Genomic DNA, 19,633 nt, shown 5'->3' on the forward strand with positions numbered 1-19,633 from the left:
GGCGCAGGACAGTTTTTATCAATCTCGGGCCGCTCGGATCACCCTGGGGCGCAGCTGCTTTACCGGACGGCTCACCACTTGGGGAAGGAAGGTCGCCCAATCGCCTAAGGCGACGCATGGTTCGCGGAGGACTGGCGGGCGGCACCTCAGAGGTAGCCCTTGGAGAGCCACGCGGCGTGGGGGTACTCTCTATAGAGACTGTCCCGGACAGCACTGGAGCTTCATCGCCCCGCTCGGACTGCGGTTCATCAGATGGAGTTGGTTAAGAGGCTGGTTCTGGCCGTCTGCGCTTCCGAGTTGCTAGGGGGGCTTCGTCAGCCGAACGACCCTCTACCCCGACTTGAGTAGAAGGCTCTATATCGCCCGCAGCCTCGCCGGGAGAGGCAGAAGAATCTAAGGCTTCGGGGACACTCTGAGTTCCCTCACCCTCTCCGCTGGCCGGACCAGTTGAGTCCAAGCTCCGCTCGGCGATCTCCCTATTCTTGGCCGCCTCGATCTTAGCGGCTCATAGTTTCAGCCGCTCGGTAGCCTTTGCGCGCCACATAACTTTGGCTGCAGAAACAAAGAATAAATCAGTTAGAACAAAAGAAAGAGGATGATAGGGGAGCTTACTCATGCTGCAAGGCAGATCGGCGGGAATAGAAGACAAGCCGAATATATACATCACTCCCGGAAGGAGCAGCTTGTTGATGTGGTAGCGCTGGCCGACCAGCCGGTCGGCTGCATGAAGGTAGGCCGGATCACCCCTAAACTTGCCGAGCTCCGGTTGCGCTGGCATCGCCGTCTGCCACTTGATTTGGAAGGCCGATGGCTCGGGAAAGCGCATATAGAAAAAATGCTCCTTCCAGTATTTGTTGGAGCTCGGCATATTATCAAAAAGGACGAAACCTATCCTAGATTGGAAAACAAAAGTACCCCACTCGGCTTGCTTAGGGTAGTAGAAGTAGTGGAACACTTTGGGGTCTAATTGGATGTTGTTTAATTTAAAGAGGACTACCACCCCGCTCAGCAACCTAATGGTGTTCGGAACTAGTTGGCCGAGCGGGATGCGAAAATAATTGCACACTTGTAAGAAAAACTTATGTGGAGGAAAGCGTAGCCCGACTAAAAATTGATCTCGAAAAAAGAGGACAGTGCCGGGTGGCGGTTCATGAGGCCGGTCGGCGGGAGTGGCTAATACTATGTGGTGGTCGGCAGGGATTTCATAGGTCCGAGCGAGGCGCAGCGCGTCCTCCTCGTCAAACCGGCTCTCCATGGTCGTGTACCAAAGACCAGGAGCGCCGGTGGTTGGCTGAGAAGTGCTAGTTATGGTCGAAACACAGTAAAGAATTCGAGACAAAAAGAAGGGTTCGAACAAGAAAGAAAAGGTGGCAAACTGAAGGGGACAGCTAACAAAAAAAATAAGAGGGAGGGAACGAGGAGAAGGAAGGCTTACGAGCAAAAGGGATGATCGAAAGGGGCCTCGGGGTCGTCGGGGAGCTGAGACACGAGGTCGCCGGAGCAGAAAGAACAGCGGGAAGTCGAAGGTCGACGAAGCAAGAATGCGGCGGAGAGAAGAGGTCGCGAGATTTATAGCGTTAGCCTCGAACGGCCTCAGCCGTCCGATTCAGGTCGTGAAGAACGAGGCGATCATCCAACCGCTCATTTTAAACGACGGCTGTCCCATCGGACGTAACGCCACCACCATACATTGACAGAAGCGAGATCGCCACGTGTTAGCAGGACACGGGCCACATTTAATGAGCGCCTCTTACCGCGCGCAGCGCACGTGATTAGTTGTAGGGGAGAGGATTCGGCATGGATTCCAAGGGAATCCAAGGCACGGACAAGACACCGCCGAACGAATGAGCATCCCTAAGCCTGGCCGAGCGGACTAATGTAGCGGCCGTTACTCAGTCAGATCGGTAGTCCAGTCAGTCGGACTTCGCCTCCTTCGACTAGACTTGAGGGGGAGGCAAGTGATCCGGCGATTAGAACAGGGGACCCCCATTTTGAGGGATCAACGCCACATGGAAGTCAAAGGGCCAGGTAGCCGACCGGAGAAGGGCGGACCGGTCGGCCGACCGGAGAAGGATGGGCCGACCTCCCGGCCGGCCGACCGGTGAATAACCGAAGGCAAAAGGCGCCCCGACAGGAGTCGGGGTTCCGACGCTCGATTGAACAGTAACGAAGGGCCGAGCGGAAGTCATGTTCGGCCGTAGACATAAGGTAACATACTGCTAGCAGTCCCCACATAGCACCTTACCGAGGATCTCCCCAGCATACCGATGCATATGGAGGGCCGGACGTGATGTGAGTGCCGACCGGACGTGAGATGAGTGCCGGCTGGCCGGACGGGAGATGAGTGCCGGCCGGTTGGACGAGAGATGAGTGCCGGCCGACCAGACGCCCCGGCATAGAGTAAGGAGAGAAGGACAAGGAACATCTTATGACAGCTGTCAAGTCTTATGACTAGGCCATACTCCAAATCTGGCGACAAGGTGTTCTGCTGTCCCATCGAAGACGTGCCTGGACTGTAGCAGTATGGTGTCAGGTAAGCTTTCTGACAAACACATACCGAGGTATGGGCTAAGGACACGTATTTGCCTCGGTAAGTGTGCATGAGCTCTTTCACCGCTCTATATAAGGAGCCTTATACTTCGCCGGAGATACGCGTTCTACAATTTTTGCAGCCACTTCTTCACTGTTAGCTTGCCTGACTTGAGCGTCGGAGGGTTGCTGCCGGGAACCCCTTCCCGGCCTGACTTCTGTGCAAGTTCGTCGGAGGTTCGTACGATCAGTCGACGATCTACGTCAGCGACCCGGAGAGCGCCACGTGCCCAGCGTCCATTGATTCAGCTTTCGGACAGGATCAATATATTATCTTGAACATATCAGACAAATACTCCCCTCCATGGTCAGTGCGTAAAGTTTTAACTTTACGTTTCGTTTGATTCTCAACTTCATTCATATAACGAATGAAGCAATCTAATGCTTCAGATTTGTGAGAAATCAAATACACATGACCAAACCTAGAGAAATCATCAATAAATGTAATGAAATAGGAAGCTTCATTTCTAGCTTTCACATTCATTGGACCACAAATATCCAAATGAATTAACTGCAATGTTGATTCAGATCTAATAGCCTTACCAAATGGTTTCCTAGTTGCTTTTCCAGCAAGACAATACTCACATATAGACAATAGAATCTTAGCTCGAGTGCCCAATAGACCCTCTCTAGCCAACCGATTCATGCGTTCTTATCCTATGTGTCCTAATCTAGCATGCCAAACCTCATCAGTTATATCTACATCACTAGTTAGAACAATGTTTGAAAAACAACCATCAATAGCATATTGACATCTGGTTCTATATCAAGAACCATAAAACCATTTGTTAAAAAATCATGTCTAATTGACACTGAGTCAATCTTAAGTTCAACACATCAACTGTAAAAATTAATACAATACCCTAAATCAAGAAAACATGTAATGGAAACAAGATTCCGTCGAATTTCAGGAGCATACAGGACATCACGGAGGTTGAGTTTGCAAGTGCCGACTCCTTTGACTTCAACTCTTGCATTATTTCCCACATAGATCCACTTGTTGCCAGCTGGTACCCGATGATACTCAACAAATGTAACTCGTTCCTGAGCTACATGGTTGGTTGCTCCCGAATTTATAATCCACAAAGGATAAGAATCAACTAACAACACTGAACTAGCAACAAAATGCTCTTGAAAATAAAACACACTTGGATTTACTTTTTTCGGTTCAATGCACTCCTGAGCGAAGTGACCCTTCTTGCCACAATTAAAACAAGTCAACTTGTTTTTAGGTTTCTTTCTAGTCTTCTTTACTATCTTCTTGATTGGGCCCTGTCCCACAGCAGCAACTTCGCTCTTCTTTCCCTTCCCTTTCTTGAACCACTTCTTTTTCTTAGATCCAGATGATCCAACATAACCTATAGTCACATAGACTTGTCTAGAAATCATTGCGGATTCAACTCTCTCCGTCTCCAATTCTACATGGCGTGAGACGTCAATGAAAGTTTTGATACACTCACTGTGAGTTAGGGTCTGCTTCATGGTCTCCCAAGAATCTGGAAGTGAACGAATAACTGCTTGAATCCGTTGTTCATCAGTCAACTCATGACCAGCAGTTTTAAGCTCCCGAATCATGTTCGACATCTCCCTGAGGTGTTGAACCATTGATATATTCGGACGCTTTTTGTATCTGTCAAACTTGATTGTCAGCTGTCAAAGCTTGCTCAGACTTATTCCATTGTATTTTTCTTTAAGGGCTACCCAAAAATCTGGAAGTGAACGAATAACTGCTTGAACCTGTTGTTCATCAGTCAACTCATGGCCAACAATTTTAAGCTCCCGAATCATGTTCGACATCTCCTTGAGGTGTTGAACCATTGATACATTCGGATGCTTTTTGTAGCTGTCAAACTTGATTGTCAGCTGTCAAAGCTTGCTTAGACTTATTCCACTGTATTTTTCTTTAAGGACTGTCCAGACTGCATGAGCCATAAGATATAACTCATACTCAAAAGCTAGGCTGTCTACCATTGAACTAATCAATATGCCCTTTGTAGTGGAGTCTTTTTTCTTCCATACCTTATAGGCATCAAGATCTCGTCTGTGTTGTGCAGTAGGACCATATACAGGTTCTTCCATAACATGATTTACAGTCTCTAGAACTTCTTGTTCCTCAAGTGCATACTGTATCCTGAGGTGCCAAATCTTATAGTTATCCTCATTAAGTTTTTCCCTTTGTTGAGTTCAGCTATTATGTTTTTAATTGCCGTAATCTATCATAAATAAACACATTATTTAGTATTCAATGTAAATCATATGCATTCAATTTATGATTGACTCAATATTACTTTGAGTTGGTTTACAAAATCAAGTGACAACTATATTTTCACTCATCATTCGTATGACCAATCAAATTAATATTAATCAATTCTATTACATACATCCTCCCAACAAATGAATTGATCATTTTTAATTAAATGAACTAATCATTTAATATATCATGAACTAATCATGCATCATGTCAAGTAAACAACATAAATAAATGAACATATCATTAACATAAAATTATGCTGCATAATGTTAACATATAACTAACTACATGAATGAAAATAGAATAAATATTGTTCATACATAACGACAATAATAATAACAGAACTCTAGTGAACTAGATAGGCTACTACCACCCCCACTAGGACAAACACTAGTGTAGTGGTCAATATTATCCCTTTCAGCCTGAACTCATTTGGGGTAATCTCAGGCAGGACAGCTTCAAGATTCTCTATTGGATCCTCCACACACTCTTCCAGATCCTGTTCTGATTCTTCAGGATCTTCTGAATCCTCTTCAGATTCATCTAGATCCTCCTTTGGATCTTCAGGTCCCCAATAAAAATGAAGTAATTGTTTGCACATCTCTGAATACGAGATGTTCCCATCATAATCATCCCATAGTTGGAATGCTATCTGTTTGAGATTTTTCGGCAGTGAATAGACTAGAACCCATCTTCTGTGTGTGTCTTGGACTGGAAACTCTTCTCGCTCGAGTTTCTAGAACAACCGATCGAGCCGACCAATAAACCATCCGAGTCCTAGAACCGAGTCAAAATTAAGCTCCTTAATCTCCTCCCGAAGCTCATGTTGTCGTAAATCACGACTAGCCATCTGAAAAATTAAAATTAAATAAGTCAGTACAAAACTGACTAACCAGTACAAAACTGGTTTATTTCAATTTATACAGGCATAGTACCAACATAATAAATCAAGAAAAATAAATCTTCTCGATTTTCAGGAATCTAAGTCGACTGGCCCATCGGATCGGTTGAATAGGAATCTAGATCCTAAACTTAGTCCAATGTCCTTAATTAGAACTAATCTAATTGGACATGGATTTTTGTACCTATGTTTTGTTACTGTTTGATCTAAGTCCATTTCTATCAATTTTAAAATTATTGATCAAACTCAGGTCCATTTGATTAAACTAATATTCATTGATTTAAGTCTGATTGATTAGAATAAATCTAATCATTTGATCAAATTTGACCCATCTGATCATTTGATCATATTTGGTCCAAATCCAATTAATTAACCCAAATTGATTCTGATTTAGATCAAATTGGTTCGATTAAACTAACTACTGATTTAAATCTGAACAGGATCTAAATGGATCAAAATTGCTTTAAATTATTATCATAAATGATGAATTAATTGAACTCAATTTTCAATTAATTAACACATGCAAATAAAATTAATGAAACATTAACATTAATATTAAATGCATGTAGACAAATGCAAATATATTAATGCTACATAAACATTGGCAAAATAAAATTAGCATTGCATGCATCGAATTTAATTAGAAAAAACATGAAACGTTTTTAAGCAAGCATTCCATGTCATTCTTTACCGCATGCATTAAAATAAAAAAAAAACATTTTCTGTCGTGAACCCTAATTTACAATTTCTGCTTCCACGTTTTTTTTTACCGCTGACACCACTTTCTTAACCATGATCTCCTGCACGCATGCCGCGCACACCGTGGATGTTGTGCACGCCATGTACGTTGTGCTCTCCACCTTTCTCGGGACGAACGTGGGTTGCAACGAGAAGTGGTCATGAGCACTTTGTTGGTCATGATCGGAGACTAACTCCGTAAGTGTTCCCTCGAGGTTTTACGGCGTCGGTCATTGGGGATTGTGGCAGATCGCGATACAATCACGATCTCTTACTCGGCTATGGCAAAATTAGACGGAGATAAACTCCGTTCAGGGTAGCGATAATAATCGTTGATCACGACTCAGTCATGATTTCACCCAGCAAAAATGAATAGAACCAAATCATAATTTTGATTCAACGAAGAGGTAAGGGTTTAGGGATTTATCATGCATTTAGAATTAACTTGGGCTCGATACCAATATTGATTATTCTAAATGCATGAAAGACGACAAATTAAAGCAGTAAAAATTTACAACGATCTCTCGCAGATATATAATCGGCAATGGCGAAATTCGCTGTCGAAAGAACGATCACAGAATCGGAAAGCCCTCCACGATTCTACGAATCAAATCCCATCGCCTCAGATGCCCTTCTCTAGCTCTCGTCGCCTTCGTTTTCTTCTTCATTATTTTTCTTGAATGATCCTTGGACGCTCCCCTTTATATAGAGAAATAACTCAGGAGCATAATGATCTTTTCCATTATGAGTAGTGGGAAACATGGGCTATGTTTTCACATTTCCCACTTTCCCATTTCTCACCGATCATGTGAAGAACTTGCTCAACTTGAAATCCATCTCTCTCCCTCTCTGTGAAGGCCTGACGTTTAATGAGGTATTAGATGTGAGGCTTAGAAAGCATGGCAGTACATGGAGCATGGCAGTATCTTGGAGGGAAACACTAGAAGAGAAAAGTTTTAAGCTTAGTAGATTAAAGACAGAATATATAGAAGTTAAGTTTAGCAATATTAGAAGTAATGAAACAATTGTTAATATAGGAGAGGACGAGGTGCCCGAAACCGAGAGATTTAAATATTTAGGATCATTTTTACAAAATGATGGAGGGATTGAGAGAGATTTCTTACATAGAATACAAGCAGGATGAGTGAAATGGAGGGGAGCGTCGGGTGTTTTATGTGACCGTAAAGTACCTCTTAAACTTAAAGGTAAGTTCTATAAAACCACTATTAGACCTGTTATGTTATATGGAGCTGAATGTTGGGCTATGACTCGAACACATGAGCATAAGATGAGAGTTACAAAGATTTAAGGTGGATGTGTGGACATACGAAGATGGACAAAATAAGGAATGAGAACATTAGAGAGAAAGTCGGAGTTGCATATATTGAGAATAGACTCCCAGAGACACATTTAAGATGGTACGGATATGTACTTAGACGACCAATAAATGCTCCAGTTAGGCGATGTGAAACTATGATAAACATGCATATCAAATGAGGAAGAGGAAGACCAAAAAAAGACTTGGTTAGCAAGAAAAAAAAAAACAAGATAAAATTTATTTAAATATAAATGATGATATAATAGGAAATAGAGCTCAATGGCGTAAAAGGATTCATATAGCTGACCCCATCTAGTGGGAAAAGGCTTGGTTATTGTTGTTGTTATTATTTTATGGGTTTTTTAATGTTTTTTTTTTAAATTTTTTTTTAAATTTTTTCTATTTTTCTTTATGTTTTCCTTTTTTGTCATATTTTTCTCTTATATGAGGGTATTCTGGGTAAAAAAATTCGTTAACCCCGGAATTAAGAAAAACCTCAGTTTTTTGATTCCTACTTGCATTCTCCTTTTGTTAACGTGTCGGACATGAAATATTACTCAGGAATTATCAATTATCTAAATCAAACAGGATTTTTGTTGATAACCAAGATTATCTAGAATAATCCCCAACCAAACGTACCCTAAGTATTTTGTCGACTGACTTAGCTTGCTATTGTCTGATCCGATAAATGATGCAAATTTGAGGAGAAAATTATAGAGTCTTTAATCACACTCCTTTGCCTATTGACTTGGTTATGCAAAAGTTTCAAGAAGAAATGATATTTGACAACTATGTCAATATGAAAGTTTTAAGGTGCATAATCTATAGTAAATTTAGTATCATATACATACCTTAATTCACCATAACTCTACTTTTCCTTATCTTCCTATAAAATACGCAAGTACGACTAGACCTTCGAGACCGTTAAAAGTTATGGTGATTTGCTCAAAGACATGGCTCAACAATGATAGGGTCACCAACATTTCTCTCTCCTTACAGCGCGTCATCTTTCTATCTCCATCCCCTCCACTTCAACAAGGTCTTCTACTGCGAGGAGGCACAATGGTTGCTCTGTGGGTTCGAATTGTTGATGAGATCGAATCAATACTTCACATCAATGTCACTCCTCATCCCGGAGTAAGAAAGAGAGCTCGCTGTACTCTTCTTGAAGAAAACACTGTTCCACCATTTGGGGAGATGCTTCTTCCATCCCAACGGCTCTGTTTGGGATTACATCACTCTTCTCTCTAATGCGAAACAGAGATTAGAAATCCAAATACACTCAAAGATAGTCCCACATCTAGAATTTCGACGTAGGCAATAATGCCATAGTAGTATAAAATGGAAAGTATTTTAATTGTATAACTTATCTTTGCGCTTGGGGCAATGTCGCAGCTAGTGAGGTTATAACCGAGGCGCGACAATTGCTGGTTGAAAACTATTTCCAAACCCCCTCTTTGGCCTGGGTTCGGCCCAGCGCCATTGAGAATTTCTGGAAGGGCTTCATCTAAAAAAGGCGAAAACCCTATAACTCTAGTTTTTAAATTTTTAATTAATTCTTTGAATATGTAGTTTTTTTTTGTATGTTAATTAATTAATGTTCATTTGGTTATATTTTTGGGAATAAATCCTAATAAACTATCCAAAATGCCCCTCCATAGAGCTAAAAGCCTGCCATGATGATGTCAAAAAAATTTCATTAGTTTACTACCACTACAAAAATTTAAGAAAATAGCGACGAAATATAATATCGTAGTTAAATAACGATATTTGCGACTAAATATAGTATCGACGCAAACTTTTTTTCATTTTTTAAAAAATATATTTTTGCGACGAAACTAGCGGCGAATTAATTCGCCGCTAAAATGTTTGCAACGAAAGTAAGTACCGTTCGTCGCCAATTGTTTTTTTTTTTTAAAAAAGTTTACGACGATTCTAGCGGCGAATTAAATCGTCGCTAAAAACTTAGCGACGAAAATTGGTTTTTTCGCCGCAAATGATAAATGTTTGCGACGAAATTGTAAATTTCACCGCTAATATCCGTTTTAAACCCTAAATCTGCCCAACCTTCTTCTTTCTCCCGACGCACGCGATTTTTCCTCGCTTATTCCTGCGGCCTCCTTCCTCCGGCGTGACTCCACCGACCTTTCTTCCTCCCGAGGCACTCGATTCCGCGATTCTTCCTCCCTCATTCCTGCGCCCTCCCTCCCTCCTCCGGCGAGACTCCCCCAACGCTACACCGAACGCCTTGTCTCTTCCTTCCTGCGAGTGACTCTTCCCTCCTTCCTCTTGAACGTGCTTCATATCAGTTCTTTCCACGAATGTGTTTCATTCAAACCTGTACTGTTCTGCTTCTTGTTCCTTTAGTTTTTGATTTGATTCAAAAGTACATAATAGACATGAAACATCTCGGTTCATTTGGTTTCACAGAAGGAGTACATAGTATAGAAGATAATGTTAATTTCGTAGAAGTGAGCATTAATTTCGTAGAAGATAATGTCAATTTTTTTAAAGTGCTGATTCTTGTTCTCATTTTTGGCCCAACATAGAACTTAATACATCCACACTCAACAATGTATTCAAGCTATCTATGCTGCATTGTAACATTTTCAAGCTTAACATTAATTTACTAGTAGCATATACATTTTTTTAGATCTAATAATTGATCAACACATTTAACTACATTACTCCCACAAAATTGTCATCTAAATTACTTGGATAACTGTCTTTGAGCCAACAAATGCTTCTATTTTTTTCCAGTCACGATTGAAACTGCAAGAACCAGAAAGGCATAGAAAGAAGCCATAGATATTACCTTCACGTTATGATACAAGTAAAAGATCCTACACTAGCAATCACATAGGTTGTATTTCCTGTGAAAGATGAGATCATGACTCCAAGAGAGGTTGCCCTTTACTCAGCTATAAGCTTTAAATGACTAGATGCAGATTTAGGCGTATATTATGTGCTAAAGTTGTAACCAGAATTTTGTGCAGTTAAATCATTTCATATATATTAATTTTAAAATTTTACAAAAATGATTAAACTTCTCCAGGAAGTTTAAACAGTATTCATGAAAGCCCTCTATATCTTTCTTGTATGTCTATTTTTAAAAATAGATCAATAATACTATTGCAAATTGGGATGTTATTTTGGCAGTGAGTGATTGTTAATATTATTACTCCCTATACATTATTATTATTCCTTAGTTCACACATCCAGGATTCTTAGAATGATGTTTGACAACTCTTATTATTTTCCATCAGCTACACTTTTCAAACAATTAACTTCATCATCACCAATCAGCTCTAAAGATTTCAAGTGTCTACATATCCCTTTATGGAGACGATCCTATGAGACACTGCACAGAAGAGAAATATGCATCATTAACAATCTAAAATAGCTCCTAACAGAAGATCATTTGCTAAGGATTATCGTATATATATCTTCAAAAGAACTAGAAATTGTCTGAGTGCTTAAACTGTATTCTTTGCGTCTCCAAAAAAAACTAGAAATTATCTAGGAGCTGTGATTCAACATCATTTAAGTTTATTTTATACAATTTATTCAGTATTCAGAGTGACACCGAATGCTTGCTTTCCCTTGTGCACTGCTACATCAAAGTAGAGACACCTAAAACACTAACTAAACGAACACATTCACGAAAAGCTTTAGGAGAAGATAATGGAAGAATTTTTTTCATTTTTATTCATCTTTATGTGCTTGGTGATCTCTTGCCTACATTTTTGTTATCCCCGTCCACTCCTCATGTTTGTGTCAAATCTTAGCTTGGTAATTAAAATTAATCTTAGCTTTGTGTCAAATCTTGCCTTCCTTGTTTATAATTGTAATATTTTAATGCTTAGATGATAATTTTAGGGTTCTTTTGATGCTATTAATTAATTTTAGGATTATTTTATTGAATAATATGATTTTTTATATTATTAATCAGGTTATAAATATGGATAAAAGTTGGATAATGATTGAGAATCAGATTGAGCCTGAATATATAAATGGACTAAATCAGTTTTTAAAGGTGGCAGCGAATTATATGATAAGTTTGAATTTATCTAAAATTCGTTGTCCATGTCAAAGGTGGCAATTTGTTTAAATATGAGTTGGATTATGTTCGAGGACATCTTTATAGGTGGGGATTTGATAAATTATACAAAGTTTGGAACTTTCACGGAGAAGCTACTACATCATCTATTAATATAAATATTGTCAATGAAGAGGAACATGATCAAGAAGATGATTTTGAAGATATGTTTACTGATTTAAGAAATGCAGAAAATATCAATACCAGTGGACCTCAATCAGATGATATTAATGCAGATGATATTAGAGGAAGTTATACCTCAATGTTTGAAGAAGCACAAAAAGAGTTGTATCACAATTGTACTAATTTTTCTGCATTCAGTTTTTTGGTCAAGTTAATGCATGTGAAGGTGTTAAATGGGTGGAGCAATAAATCTTTTGATATGTTACTTCAGTTATTGCAAGAGGCATTTCCAAAACCAAATGCGATTCTAAACTCTCATTATGAAGCAAAAAAAAATGTTAAAAGAGTTAGGATTGACATATGAGAAGATACATGCATGTAAGAATGATTGTATATTATTTTGGGGTGAGCACGAGAATAAAGATATATGCCCAGTGTGCAAGGAGCCCAGATACAAGTATGATGGGATGAATAAGAAAAAGAATGCTCAGAAAATTCTTCGATATTTTCCTTTGAAGGCCAGACTTAAGCGGTTGTTTATTGCCAAACATACAGCAAAAGATATGAGATGGCATAAAGAAAAACGGGTTGAAACAGATGGTGTATTAAGGCATCCAGTAGATAGTGAATCATGGAAAGATTTTGACACATCACATGAAATATTTGCCAGTGATCCACGAAATATTCGCTTAGGGTTGGCTACTGATGGTTTTAATTCATTTGGAAACATGTCAAATGCTTATAGTATGTGGCCTGTTATACTTGTAAATTATAATTTACCACCATGGAAAATGATGAAGCCATCATATTTGATAATGTCTCTTTTAATTCCTGGTCCTAAATCACCTGGGAAAGAGATAGATGTGTACTTACGACCTTTGATCAACGAACTGAAGGAGCTATGAGATGATGGGGTGGAAACATATGATGCATTACTGAACAAGTTTTTCAATTACATGCTGCTGTGATGTGGACCATTCATGACTTTCCAGCATATGGAACAATATTTGGATGGAGCACAAAGGGTTATAAAGCATGTCCAGTATGTCTTGATGAAACTAAATCCCAAAGATTACGGAGTAAAATATGCTATACATGCCACCGCCGATTCTTGAATGTGCAACACCCATGGCGTAGAAATAAGAATTTCAATGGAAAGGTTGAACAAGAAGGACCACCACGAAGACTTAATGGTTATGGGATTTTAGCACAGTTAAATGCATTACCCCAAGTGACATTCAGTAAGGATCCTACATTAAGTAAAAAGCGACAGCGATCTTTGGATGAAACCAATTGGGTAAAAAAGTTTATATTTTTTGAGTTAAAGTATTGACCAGATTTAAAGTTGAGACACAATTTAGATGTGATGCACATAAAAAAAAACATCTGCGACGCTTTGGTTGGCACATTATTTAATATAGATGGAAAGTCAAAGGATACATTTAAAGCAAGGTTAGACTTGTAGGATATGGGAATTAGAAGTGAATTGCATTAAAAGAAAGTTGGAGACAAATTTAGTAAACCATATGCAAGTTACACATTGACATTAGAAGAAAGACGTGAATTTTGTCAATTTTTAAAATCCGTGAAGTTTCCTGATGGATATGCTGCTAATATATCTAGAAATGTGAATGCAAATGATGGAAAGTTACATGGACTAAAATCACATGATTGTCATGTTTTGTTGCAAAGAATACTTCCAGTGGCCGTACGGAAATTCTTTCCAAAAGACATATGCGGTACACTAATTGAGTTATATGATTTTTTCAAAAAGCTAACTGCAAGATCTTTACACTTAGCGGACTTATGTAAAATGGAGGAGGAAATAATCTTCATATTATGTAAGATGGAACAAATATTTCGTCCAGCATTTTTTGACATTATGGTTCATTTGGCAGTTCATTAACTCGTGAAGCGATGTTAGCTGGACCTGTTTCTTTACGATGGATGTATCCTTTTGAACGATATTTGGGCAGACTAAAAAAGTATGTTCGTAATAAAGCAAGGCCTGAAGGATCTATTGCAGAAGGGTATATTGTAAATGAGGCATTGACTTTCAATTCCTTATATATGAGTCAAATTGAGACAAGATTTAGTAGGCCAGAACGAAACCAAGATGTTCAACCAGTAACGTGCAATTTAAGTGTTTTCTCACAACAAACAAGAGTATTTGGCAATCCACATAATCTGAAATTGCCTTTGACTTTGTATAAGAAAGCAAATTGGTATATTCTCAACAATTGTAAGTAAGTTGACCAATATAGAAAGTAAGTTTTTACATTATGTAATTTTATTGTTTATACTTCATTATACAATTGTAAAATAATTATTTTTTTCTACAGTGAACATCTACAACTTCTGTCACATAAAGTTCATTCAAATCAACTTCTCCAATACCATGAGCGAGATTTCTCACAATGGTTTAGGGATAGAATGATAAAGTTAAAGAATTTAACAAATTCAGAAATCACAAATGAGTTATATTATTTAGTAATGGGACCTGATCTTGAAGTTCAATTGTATGATGCATGCATTGTAAATGGTATTCGATATCATACAAGATCTCGTGATGCTCGCAGAACTACTCAGATGACGGGGACAATTTAGATTTTTTTGGAGTGTTGAAGGATGTTGTTCAACTATTTTACTCTTTCAGATATAAAGTACAATTATTTTGGTGCGAATGGTTCCAATGTAATCCGAAAAAAAAAATCAATAGTTGAAGAGTTTGGTCTGTTATCTATTGACACTTCTAAAACATGGTACGCTGATGACCCATTCATTTTGGCCAACCAAGCAAACCAAGTTTATTATTTAAATGATATAAAGCATGGAGGCCATTGGATGGTAGTGCAGAAGGTTCAACACCGAGAAATATACGAAGTAACTGAAGTTGATGAAGTATCAGAAGAAATTGAATCCAGAAATAATTTCAATATTGACACTAACCAAGATAATTCTTCTAATGAAGCAACTTTAGTAGTTGGTGAAGAATTAGAGATATCCCAACTTTGTAGATTAGATGTTGAGCATCAACATATAAATATGTCAAATGCACAAGTGGAGCTTGCTAGGGATACTCAAAGTTTTCTTAACGATGAAGATGAAGATACTGAAATTTATAGTAACACAGATGATCAATTTTCTCTTTCAGATGATAGTGGTGATTAATTTTTATGAACATGGTATATATGTTTTTCTTTTTTTTTTTAATTCATTACTTGTAGATGTCTATATATGTTGATGCATATTTGTTAATCTATATATGATGAATATGTGACAGCCATGCCGCCTAAGAGGATTGAGCATTTACCAGTTTTGGAGACACCTATAGATGATAGTTCTTCCAGTGGTTAGTTGTTTTGTATTTAATTTACAAAAATTTTATTTAAATATTTCATCTGTTAATTGTTAATACTATTACATTTACAGGTCGGCCGATACGTAGGGAGACACGTGGCACACATTCTGATCGGCTACGACGCCAGATAAGTGATCGGGGTAGATTGCTCGTTACTTTCCGTCAGAGCGATGGGCATCCCATTGGCCCTAATGCAGCTTCATTTATGATCGAATTAGATCTCTTAGTAAAGAAGTTTGCTCCCTTACAAGCTAAGAGCTGGAAGCACATCCCCGCTGAGAATAAAAGGATGATATACGATCGAATATCAGTAAGTATAAGTAATTCAACATATTTATAACCACTCCTTTATTACTAACCATGTGCAAAATAAATTTATTTTTTTCAGGCTGCTTTTGATATAAGTTTTCAGGAGGGTTCATCGTCGGTCATGAAGGAGACCGACCGATTGATGAGTGCACGATATAGAGACAATAGATCTAAAATGCATAACCATTATAAGAAGCTATCACACCTTCCTCCTGCTGAGCGTCGACAACATATTCCGATTGAGTTTTGTGAGACTCAAGATGATTGGGACTACATGTGTACTCTATTTGAATCTGAGGCATTTCAGGTAACTCATTCTATAACAAACGTCTTATTTATATAAAAATTTAACTATTTGTTCTATAACTATTGTTTTGTTTATACAAAAATTTGTGTTGTAGAAACGATCTGCAATAAATGTCGAAAATCGAGGAAAACTCCCATATAACCGTCGCGGAGGTTCTAAATCATTCATTCAGTACAGTTACGATGGTGTAAGTATTAATTTTATAATTATCTTATACTATTTGTTGATTAAAATATTAACGCATTATTGTTTTTAGACCGATCAGTTACAAAGAAAAGATCGGATTACTGTCTTTAATGAAACTCATTATAGCTCGAAGAAAGGGTGGATTGGGGACACAGCAAAAACTGCATATGTATATTATGATCTTATTTAGTGAATTTGTTCTTAACCGTGCATAATTATTTTTTACACTATTTTTAACATATTTACCTTTTCTAGGATGATATGGTGAGACTACGTGATGAGTGTATTCTATCACAAAATCCAGAAGATGACATCGATGTAGTCCAAATTGCAGATACAGTTTGTGGCCAGGTCCGTGAGAATATTATTTAATAACTGCCGATACATTTAGCTGAATATCTCTATGGATTAAAAATATTTTTTTTTCCAGCTGAGTTAATTGATTAAGGCAATCTGTGACTGCAGTTGAATAAGCAGTAATATGCAGTCTGGTAAAGCATTGCATGTGGCCACATGAAACACATTTTAAAATAATGCATAAAACTTCTAAATCTGTCTTACCGTCATTATACATACATTTTTGTTGTTAAATGCTTTCTCTTAACATTTAGATTCATGTTCACAAGGACAAATCTACAAACTTGGAGTACACAGCTTGCCACATTCTTGTTTTGTTTGATTATCTTGTTTGCTTGCTATACATATCCTGTCTTGTTGTTAGATTTGATCTTCTGCCTTCTTTACAATCATTGATGGATTACTTCTTTTTTTAGTGTCGTATCATTTTTGTAGTGCACAACAAGGTTTGGAGTCTCTAATAACTAATACCTCTTGTGGCACATGAAACTTTTGCATTATGATTTTTTTTTTCTCTACATTATTTTTCTCAGCCTAGTAAGCTTATGACTCTCCCATCATTATACTTTTTCATATTTGATTGTTAACTGTCTTGACCCATTCATTTTTCTAATGAACAATGTCAACTTATGCTTCCTCAAAAAGAAAAATGTAAATTGCATTTCTTGAGCATATGTTGCCTATATGCTTAGGCTAATTAATTTGAAGAAAATTTTTTCTCCTTACAATATTTGATATAAATTTACCAAAGCCTTGATTCATGAGTGCAGCAGTGCTAATCATGTCTCTGATTCATCTACACGGGCAATCATTGTGTATCATGAATAAAGGTGGTTTTCCTATTTTCGTCATGATGTTCACATTCATGCTTGTCCAAAAGCTACTACAATTTGTTTTAGTTCAAACTATTAATGGTTAAAACTAAGTGGCTTATATCAAGAACTGCGGATTTGCTAGTAGGTGAAGATGGAGAAGAATAATTGAACCACCACCTCTTTTTCCTATTTCATTGCTTGGTTGACTTGTAAAATTAACTAGCACATGAATTGGAGCACTTCGTCCTAGCTACATGTACTTCTAATTAACTAGACCATCTAATGTTTCCACATTGGTAAATGACTCACATGAGAGTCTGCACTCAGCTTATCCTAGGCAAACCAGTATCTAATTTAAACTAGGAATATCAGTATGCCTGCGTATGGATGATATATTTTTGATTGATAAACATTTGTTGATATGCTTCTTTGCTTCTACACTCAGCATATAATTTTGATTGATAAATATCTGATTTGGTTGTTATTTACTGTTGAGTTTAACTCTTATCCACATGCTCAATATATCATCATATCATATCATATGTTTTATTATCTTCAAAATTTTATATTAGGTTCTCGGTACTCGGTCTAGATACATCAGAGGACTTGGAAGTGGGCCGAAGTCAGTTATGTCTACTTCTTCAGATGCTGCATCCTCATCCAGATCAACTAATGCTGCATTGCGTGAAAGACTTGAATCGACCCAAGATGAGTTAGCGAACACCAAAATTCAGCTAGCAAACACCCAAGATGAGTTAGCATCAATTAAATCAAGACAAAATATGTTTGAACAAATACTTAACCGATTGGCACCTGGAGCATTAGATTCCTTGATCCAGGATTCATCTTCAGCTCCACCTCCTCCTCCTCCATCTTAGGCTTTGATGTTGTAGACTTTTGTATAGAAACAAGATGTTCTAGAATTGTTTTGATCTTGTTTGGATTTTTGGTTGTGAACTTGGTTGGATTGTTGGTTGTGAATATGTTTTGAATTTGGATTGTGAATATTGTTATTATATTTGTGTTGAAGTATGAGTTAAATGTTAGAGTATTTGTGAATTTGTTGTTATAGTTGTGAATCTGTACAGAGGATGTAAATGAGAATCTGTATTTTCTTAAACCAGATATTAGCGACGATTTTATGTTATTTCGTCGCTAATCTTTAACATTAGCGACGAATTTATGCAAAATTCGTCGCTAATGGTAAAGATTAGCGACGAAATTTGCATAAATTCGTCGCTAATGGTAAAGATTCGTGACGATTTTATCTGATTTCCTCGTTAATGTTAAAGATTAGCGACGAAATAACATAAAATCGTCACTAACCTGACTGTATTCCGAAAACATCGAAACTGGGGACGTAGTTTTTAGCAACGAATATATATAAATCGTAACGAATATTTTAGCGACGTAATAAATAAATTCGTCGTTAACAATAACAATAGCAACGATATTCATTAAATCGTCGCTAAATAGTTTCCGGCGAAATAATTTACTTTAGCGACAATAGTTTAACGTCGCAAAAACAATAGCGACGAATTAAACATATTTCGTCACTAATATATATTTACGACAAGCTTATAACGACGACTCTAGCGACGAAATTTTATCGTCTCGAATATTTATTAGCGACGAAAAAATATTATTAGCGACGATAAAAATCGTCGCAAAATATCTAATGGAAGACCACAGAGCTAAAGTATTATGAGATGTCAAAGTGGATTTTATAATTACTCATGTCAAGATAATGTTATATTGAGAGGAGTTACAAATCATAGGGGAGTGGCAACTCTTTCATTCACTCATTGTATCTCGGCTTTGTTCTATGATGGCTTCATGTGTATAGCCCAAAACTTTCTAGGATGTTCGATCAATTCATTTATTATGAACCATAAGCTTTAAACTTTTGGACCTAAACCACGAAAGAAGCGACTTAAAATTTTGTATGATGGTCTAGCTCCTAGTTCCAAATGAATTTGCATTAGATCTTTTTGAATGGAGTCTTCAAGAGTTTCTTTGTGAAAGACCTCTTCATATAAGAAGTTGAAGGCCTCCTTCATAGTTATTGGATCACTAGTAGATCAATGACTCAGATTTCTATTTAGTTTGATCCAACGACCCTTTATTTCATTCCACTGGATAAAAAGACTTTTTAGGTCTTTTTTGTTAGGATTTTCGGACCGCAAAAATCACTTTTTGCATTGCGGAAACCCCGAAACCCTGCCACCGAATCCGTGCGAAGAAATAAAATTTACGTAAAACTTCGAGTACGAGTTTCT

The 19,633-nt window shown here is 37.7% G+C and overlaps 1 non-coding gene across 1 annotated transcript; it reads left to right on the forward strand.

Moving 5' to 3' along the window:
• Nucleotides 1-9,165: 9,165 nt before the first annotated feature.
• On the forward strand, nt 9,166-9,322 carry LOC121993290. The gene has a single exon (XR_006115156.1). It is a non-coding gene; the product is annotated as a U4 spliceosomal RNA (small nuclear RNA).
• The last annotated feature ends 10,311 nt before the right edge of the window (nt 9,323-19,633 follow it).

Source organism: Zingiber officinale, chromosome 6B, assembly GCF_018446385.1.
Source record: "Zingiber officinale cultivar Zhangliang chromosome 6B, Zo_v1.1, whole genome shotgun sequence".
NCBI lineage: Eukaryota > Viridiplantae > Streptophyta > Magnoliopsida > Zingiberales > Zingiberaceae > Zingiber > Zingiber officinale.